We start from the raw sequence: 9,334 nt of genomic DNA on the forward strand, positions 1-9,334 counted from the left end.
GTGGGCGGGACCCGGGAGCAGAGTGCCAATGGCGCAAAGGGAGGGGGGCGGGGGGAGCCGATAGAGGGAGTCCTCTCCGGCTGAAAAGGGGGCGCGAGGGAAGGTGAGGGAAGCGCGCGCGCTGCTCGAGGTCCTGCTTGAGGCGCGCGAGCCACGCACCTCCCTCCACTTTCTCAAAAGTCAACGCGCACTTTTCTCTCAGTATTAAACACATACACTTCCATATCTTATCTATATAAATAGAAATGTCATGTTCGTTTGTGGGATTGACATAACTCAAAAACCACTGAGGGAATTGACACCAAATTTGGACACAAGACACCTAACAACCCAATGTATGTCGTTCACTCACAAAAACATGATTTTGTCATTTGGGAGTTGTAGTTGCTGGGGTTTATAGTTCGCCTACAATCAAAGAGCATTCTGAACTCCACCAATGATGGAATTGAACCAAACGTGGCACACAGGACTCCCATGACCCAAGAGTATACCTGTCAGGCCAACGAGTGACCATCACTCATTGAAACACTGAAAAACACATGGAGCCCCCGGTGGCGCAGTGGGTTAAACCCCTGTTCCAGCAGGACTGAAGACGGACAGGTCACAGGTTCAAATCCGGGGAGAGGCGGATGAGCTCCCTCTATCAGCTCCAGCTCCTCATGCGGGGACATGAGAGAAGCCTCCCACAAGCATGATAAAAACATCAAAAATCATCCGGGCGTCCCCTGGGCAACGTCCTTGCAGACGGCCAGTTCTCTCACACCAGAAGTCGCTCTCAAGTCGCTCCTGACACGACAAAAAACAAACAAACAAACATATATACACATATACACAAACATATACATACATACATATATACACACACAAAACACTTATACACAGACTGGGCCACAGCAACATGTGGCAGGGGACCGCTAGTCTATATAAATAAAAAAGTAATGCTTGTTTGTGGGATTAACAGAATTCAAAAACCACTGGACGAATTGTCACCAAATTTGGACACAAGACACTTAACAACCCAATGTATGTCCTTCACTCAAAAATTTATTATTTTGTCATTTGGGAGTTGTAGTTGCTGGAATTTATAGTTCGCCTACAATCAAAGAGCATTCTGAACTCCACCAATGATGGAATTGAACTAAACGTGGCACACAGGACTCCCATGACCAAGAGTACACCTGTCAGGACAACGAGTGACCATCACTCATTGAAACACTTGAAAACACAGCAGAAGAGACTTAAAAAGCCAAAAAACCCCCCAAAAATTGCATTACAGTTCATGCACAAAACTACATATATATGCAAACACACATATATACACACACAAACATATAAATACACACACATATATATATTATACACAGACTGGGCCAGTCTTCTATCTATCTTCTATATAAATAAAAATGTAATGTTCGTTTGTGGGATTAACATAATTCAAAAACCACTGGACGAATTGGCACCAAATTTGGACACAAGACACCCAACAACCCAATGTATGTCCTTCACTCAAAAATTTATTATTTTGTCATTTGAGAGTTGTAGTTTCTGGGATTTATAGTTCACCTACAATCAAAGAGCATTCTGAACTCCACCAATGATGGAATTGAACCAAAAGTGGCACACAGGACTCCCATGACAAAGAGTACACCTGTCAGGCCAACGAGTGACCATCACTCATAAAAACACTGAAAAATACAGCAGAAGAGACTTAAAAAGCCAAAAAACAAATAAAGGCACTACAGTGCATGCACAAAACTACATATATACGCAAACACACATATATACACATATACACAAACATATAAATACACACATATATACATATATACTCACACAAAACACTTATACGCGGACTGGGCCAGTCTTCTATCTATCTTCTATCTTCTATATAAATAAAAATGTAATGTTCGTTTGTGGGATGAACAGAACTCAAAAACCACTGGACGAATTGACACCAAATTTGGACACAAGACACCTAACAACCAAATGTATGTCCTTCAGAAGGTGGCTAGAGCGCGTGTGGCGCAGGAATCCGACTAAATCAGCCCAAACACATCTGAACGCCTTTCTAAGGTCCTACGTTGTGGCAATAGCGGCAGCACAAAAAACATCGTTTGCTGCCAATATTGCATCTGCGAAGAATCGTCCAGCTGAGCTCTTTCGAGTTGTCAGGGGTCTGTTAAACCCGCCAAAAAGCGAGATCCCTGACAGCTCTGGAGCTCGCTGTAAAGCATTTGCTCGATTCTTCGCACATAAAATTGTGCGGATTCGGTCGGTTTTTGACACCACTTTACCTGCAGTCTCTGAGAATGTAACGAGAGCATCTGCTTGTCAGGTTTTATTGGATTCATTTCAATTAGTTCAGCTTGAGGATGTGGACAGGATCCTTGGAGAGGTGCAACCCACCACATGCATCCTAGACCCCTGCCCATCCTGGCTGATAAAAGAAGCCAGAGGGGATTTGGCAGAGTGGGTGAAGGTGGTGGTTAATGCCTCCTTACAGGAGGGCAAGATTCCAGCGAGCTTAAAACAAGCTATTATCAAACCGCTGTTGAAAAAACCATCACTGGATCCCACTCAATTAGATAACTATCGGCCAGTTTCCAATCTCCCCTATTTGGGCAAAGTCCTGGAATGTGTGGTGGCAGCACAACTCCAAGGATTTCTGGTAGACACTGATTATCTTGATCCGGCACAGTCTGGCTTTAGACCGGGACATGGAACGGAAACAGCCTTGGTCGCCTTGGTAGATGATCTTCGCAGGGAACTGGACAGGGGGAGTGTGTCCCTGTTAGTTCTGCTGGACCTCTCAGCGGCCTTCAATACCGTCGATCACGGTATCCTTCTGGGATGCCTCATAGACATGGGTCTCGGGGGTACTGCCTTGCAGTGGCTCCAGTCATTTCTTGAGGGACGGACCCAGAAGGTGTTACTTGGTGACTCCTGTTCGGCCCCACAACCGTTGTCGTGTGGAGTCCCTCAGGGTTCGATTCTGTCCCCAATGTTATTTAACATCTACATGAAGCCGCTGGGGGAGATCATTCGGAGTTTCGGACTGAGATGTTATCTCTACGCAGATGATGTCCAGATCTGTCACTCCTTCTCACCTGTCACCAAGGAGGCTGTCCAGACCTTGAATCGATGTCTAGCTGCTGTGTCGGACTGGATGAGAGCTAACAAATTGAAATTGAATCCAGACAAGACAGAGGTCCTACTGGTCAGTCGTAAGGCCGAACAGGGTATAGGGTTACAGCCTGTGCTGGACGGGGTTACACTCCCCCTGAAGACGCAGGTTCGCAGCTTGGGAGTGATCCTTGACTCATCGCTGAGCCTGGAACCAGGTCTCAGCGGTGGCTGGGAGAGCTTTTGCGCAATTAAAACTTGTGCACCAGTTGCGCCCGTACCTTGGGAAGTCTGATCTGGCCACGGTGGTCCACGCTCTTGTTACATCCCGAATAGACTACTGCAACGCTCTCTACGTGGGGTTGCCCTTGAAGACTGTTCGGAAACTTCAACTTGTCCAGCGAGCAGCAGCCAGATTGCTCACCGGAGCGACATACAGGGAGCATACCACCCCCCTGTGCCAGCTCCACTGGCTGCCGATTCAGTTCCGAACACAATTCAAGGTGCTGGTTTTGACCTACAAAACCCTATACGGTTCCGGTCCAGTGTATCTGTCCGAACGTATCTCCCTCTACGTCCCACCCCGGAGTTTGAGATCATCTGGGGAGGCCCTGCTCTCAACCCCACCACTGTCGCAAGTGAGGCTGGTGGGGACGAGGAGCAGGGCTTTCTCAGTGGTGGCCCCTGTGGAACTCACTCCCGGGGGAAATCAGGGCATCATCATCCCTCCTCGCCTTTAGGAGGAGGGTGAAGACGTGGTTATGGGACCAGGCCTTTGGGCACTCTGGCAATTAAATTAGACAATCAGCGAGTAAGGCCAACAGGATTGATTAAGTGGAACATAAAACTAGATCTATGAGTTAGCGAACGCTGACCATGTAAGAGGAGAAATTGGGTTTGTATAGGTTTTATTGATTTTATTGATTTTATGGTTATAATGCATGAACTGTTATTAATTGCGAATTGATGTAATTTTGTGTATGATTGTTTTATGATGCAGGCATCCAATTGTGCCTTTGCCTCTGTAAGCCGCCCTGAGTCCCCTTCGGGGTGAGAAGGGCGGGGTAGAAGAACCCCAAATAAATAAATAAATAAATAAATAAATAAATAAATAAATTCACTAAAAAAAAAACCATGATTTTGTCATTTGGGAGTTGTAGTTGCTGGGATTTATAGTTCACCTACAATCAAACAGCATTCTGAACTCCACCAATGATGGAACTGAACCAAACGTGGCACACGGGACTCCCATGACCAACAGAAAACTCCCATGACCAACAGAAAATAAAACAATCATCAATACTTTAAAATACTAACAGCACTATAAAAACATAAAAATCATACACAACATTTAAAAACATTATCAAAGCATCTCCATCTCAAATCATTGTCCAGTTGCGTCATCAGTTGTCCATAATGTCATATATCTATGCCATATTTGGGAAGGCCTGTTCGAAAAGCCAGGTTTTCATCATTCTTCGGAAGGACAGGAGGGAGGGGGCCGATCTCTTTAGGCAGGGTGTTCCACAGTCGAGGGGCCACCGCTGAAAAGGCCCTGTCTCTTGTCCCTGCCTTTGAAACGCATCTGTGAGGAAGGCGGGAGTGTTCTAGATGGTTCGTAAGGAGAGATACGTTTGGATAGGTAAGTTGGACCGAAAGTGTTCTGGTCAGCAACAAAGAAACATGAACAAGCCCTTAACATGATGGGCATGAAAATACTGAGATGGACACTTGGCTTGACACTTCTTGACCATGTGCCAAATGATGACATCCATCAAAGACTAGGAATAAAACCAATCATCAAGAAAATGTAGGAAGCAAGACTACGGTGGTACAGCTCCACTGGCTATCAGCTTCCGAGCACAATTCAAAGTGATGGCTTTGGCCTATAAAGCCCTGAACGGTTCTGGCCCACTGAACCAGTCTTGGCACACAGAACTCCTATGACCAACAGTAAATACTGGAAAGGTTTGGTAGGCATTGACCTTGAGTTTTGGAGTTGTAGTTCACCTACATCCAGAGAGCACTGTGGACTCAAACAATGATGGATCTGGACCAAATTTGGCACGAATACTCAACATGCCCAAATGTAAACACTGGAGGAGGTTAGAGAAAATAGACCTTGACATTTAGGAGTTGTAGTTGCTGGGATTTATAGTTCACCTACAATCAAAGAGCATTCTGAACTCCAACAATGAGAGAATTGGGCTAAACTTCCTACAGAACCCCCATGGCCAATAGAAAATACTGTGTTTTCTGATGGTCTTTGGTGGCCCCTCTGATACCTCCTCACGACCTCCCCAGGGGTCCCGACCTCCAGATTGAGAAATACTGGCTTAGCCATGAAGGCTTTTCTTTGATGAGGAAATCATTTGCTAATTTTTTGGGGGCGGGGTTACAAAACATTGCTTTCAAAGGCACATGACAAGTTTGGAGAAGTCTAACAGTCCCTCTAAAGTTCTATACCATGGTGTTTGAAACCACTTTATAGTTTCACTGCGGCCTACTTTGATAATCTGAATTAAATGACAGTGTAGAAGGGCCCTGCATTTAATTGCATCATATGAGTCTACACTGACCTTGGAATGCAGTTTCAACCTGCATTATATGGCAGTGCCGATGGGTCTTAGGCTGGATCTACCCTGCTGTCTATCCCAGGATCCAATCCTAGATTATCTGCTTTGAACAGGTTTATATGAGTCTAGACAGATGGATAATCTGGGATAAGAAGATAATCTGGGATCAGATCCTGGGATACAGGACAGCGTAGATGCAGTCTTAGATAACTAAATGGTGGGATTGGGAGATGAGTGACAATTACCTTCGTTCAACGTAGTGAAATTGCCATATTGTCCTGAATTCTGGCCAAGTAGTTCTGAACGTCTTATTTTTCAAAGGTTTATCCGACAGTGTTGCATCTAGATAAACCATGAAATCTGTTCTCCTTTTGGGTTTTTCACCAGATTTTTCAGACTACAGAGCTTTGCCAATAATACCATGTAGTAACATTTCAAACATTTTCTGTTCCTGCTTTGAAAGTGTTATGTCCTGGTTAATTGTGTGGTGCTAACTTTGAAAGTAATATATACTCCAGAAGCTTAGTTTTTGTGGCTGCTTCAAACTATGTTGAATTGGTTGAGGCTCTAGGACAGGGGTCCTTAAACTTTTTAAACAGAGGGCCAGGTCACCGTCTCTCAAACTGTTGGAGGGCCGGATTATAATTTGAAAAAAAATATGAATGAATTCCTATGCACACTGCACATATCTTATTCGTGCTGGAAAAAAAACCCACTTAAAAACAATTCAATAATTAAAATGAAGAACAATTTTAACAAATATAAACTTATTAGTATTTCAGTGAGAAGTGTGGACCTGCTTTTGGCTGATGAGATAGGATTGTTATTGTTGTTGTGGCTTTCAAGTAATTTCAGACTTAGGTTGACCATAAGTGAGGGCCAGGTAAATAACCTTGGAGGGCCATATCCCCTGGGCCGTAGTTTGAGGACCCCTGCTCTAGGAGATATTAATTGACAAACTCTAGCAAAATATGCTGCAGGACATCCAACAAAAGCTAATCAAGGTGGTCAGTTGAAACATTCACACCTAACTCCAACAGACAAGAGTCCTTTGTCCCACCCTGGTCATTCCACAGATATATAAACCAATTTTCCTAGTTCCAACAGAGGATGCTTGCCATAGTTGCAGGTGAAACGTCAGGAGAGAATGCCTCTAGAACAGGGGTCCTCAAACTTTTTAAATAGAGGGCCAAGTCACAGTCCCTCAAACTGTTGGTGGGCCGGATTATAATTCGAAAAAAACATGAATGAATTCCTATGCACACTACACATAACGTATTTGTAGTGCAAAAAACATTTTAAAACAATACAATAATTAAAACTAAGAATAATTTTAACAAATATAAACTTATTAGTATTTCAATGGAAAGTGTGGCCTGCTTTTGGCGGATCAGATAGGATTGTTGTTGTTATTGTGTGCTTTCAAGTCATTTCAGACATAGGTTGACCCTGAGCGCGGGCCAGGTAAATGACCTTGGAGGGCCGCATCCGGCCCCTGGGCCGTAGTTTGAGGATCCCTGCTCTAGGAGATATTAATTGACAAAATCTAGCAATAAAAGCTAATCAAGGTGGTCAGTTGAAACATTCACACCTAACTCCAACAGACAAGAGTCCTTTGTCCCACCCTGGTCATTACACAGATATATAAACCAATTTTTTTAGTTCCAACAGAGGATGCTTGCCATAGATGTAGGTGAAACGTCAAGAGAGAATGCCTCTAGAACATGGCCATATAGCCCGAAAAAACCTACAACAACCCAGTGATTCTGGCCATGAAAGTCTTTGACAATACATAACACTTTCTCTGCACTTTGTTTCCCCCACACTTGGCTGCCTCTGCTGCCCCTTGGTTCTCAGGTGTGCCAGGCTTCCTCTCCTGGGCATATGTTTCTCATATTCCCTGGACTCACTTCCTTGAGGATGGAGCCCTCGGCCTTTCTGAGCTCCAGGGGCCTGTTCTCCCCCTCTCAAGGGTTTCAGTGACTGCCTGATTTGCAAAGAAATGGCTCCTCTGGAGCCGAAGGCAGGCGGCTTTGAAGCCCCACAGTCCAGCAAACTCCACAGCAGGTCTCCTTGACAACCAGCAAGAGGGAGACCCCCTCCTCCTTCCTGGGCACAGACTAAAAAGAAACTTTTTGAATGTGTCTCTCCCCCTCCGTACTTTCCCTTCAGCCTCATCTAACCCTTAGTCCTGCCTTTTCCACTTGCTTCAGGTCATTACCATTAAGACCAGCCACTAGATTTCCATAACGTTTGAACAGTTAAAAGAACCACCTCCACCCCTGCCCCCCAGCCCTTGGGCAATTTAATTTCCTGTAATGTCAAGTGACAGGGTTCTTGTTGGGTTGCGGAAGAGAAGATTGGAATGCTGGGTTCCTCAAATAATAATAATAATATAATAATAATAATAATAATAATAATAATAATAATAATTATTATTATTATTACTAGGTGTACCCGCCATGCTTTGCTGTGGCCAACCTTCCCTCTTTCTCTCCTTCATTCCCTCCTTCGTTCCCTCCCTCTTTCCTTCTTTCCTTCTTTCCTTCCCATCTTTCCTTCTCTTCTTCCTTCCTTCCTTCCTTCCTTCCTTCCTTCCTTCCTTCCTTCCTTCCTTCCTTCCTTCCTTCCCCCCTTTTCTTTCTCTTCTGCTGTCTCTCTTTTCTTCCTTCTCTCTTTCCTTCTTTCCTTCCCTCCCTCTTTCTCTACATTCCCCCTTCCTTCGCTCCCTCTTTCCTTCCTTCTTTCCTTTTTTTCTTTCCTTCTCTCCTTCCTTTCCCCTTTTCTTTCCCTCCCTCTTTCTCTCCTTCTTCCTTTTCTATCTCTTTCCCTCCTTCTCTCTGTCTTGGCTTCCATGCTTCCTTCTCCCTTTCCTTCTTTCTTTCCCTCTCTCTTTCTTCTTCCTTCTCTACCTCTTTCCTTCCTTCCTTCTGTCTTGGCTTCCATGCTTCCTTCTCCCTTCTTTCTTTCCTCTCCCTTTCTTCTTCCTTCTCTACCTCTTTCCTTCCTTCTGTCTTGGCTTCCATGCTTCCTTCTCCCTTTCCTTCTTTCTTTCCCTCTCTCTTTCTTTTCCTTCCTTCCTTCCTTCTTTCCTTTCTTTGTTTCTTTCTTTCTTTACCCCCTTCCGTCCCTCTTTCTTCCCTTTTTTCTGTATTGTCATTTAGCTTTTCATCACTTAGCTTTTATTATTTATTTATTTATTTCTTGCATTTATTAACCGCCGCTCTCAGCCCTAGGACGACTCGTGGCGGTGTACAATACAAAAAGACACTTTACAAAGCAATCAGGACAACAAACTAACATCACTAATACACAACATTTAAATTACACTAAAAATCCGCTGCGTCATATTATGGAATCATAATCAATCTCGTAGTCATAAATTCATTCCGGTTGTCATTACCAGTAACATAGCACTCAGTTGAAAGCCTGTTCGAAGAGCCACGTCTTCAGGCCCTTACGAAAGGCCATGAGGGAGGGCGCCTGCCTGATGTCAGCAGGGAGGGCGTTCCACAGCCGGGGGGCCACCACCGAGAAGGCCCTCTCTCTCGTCCCCGCCAGACGTGCCTGTGAGGCAGGCGGGATCGAGAGAAGGGCCTCCCGAGATGATCTCAAGGTCCTCGTGGGCTCGTAGG

The sequence above is a fragment of the Anolis sagrei genome, chromosome 5, assembly GCF_037176765.1.
Source record: "Anolis sagrei isolate rAnoSag1 chromosome 5, rAnoSag1.mat, whole genome shotgun sequence".
Lineage (NCBI taxonomy): Eukaryota > Metazoa > Chordata > Lepidosauria > Squamata > Dactyloidae > Anolis > Anolis sagrei.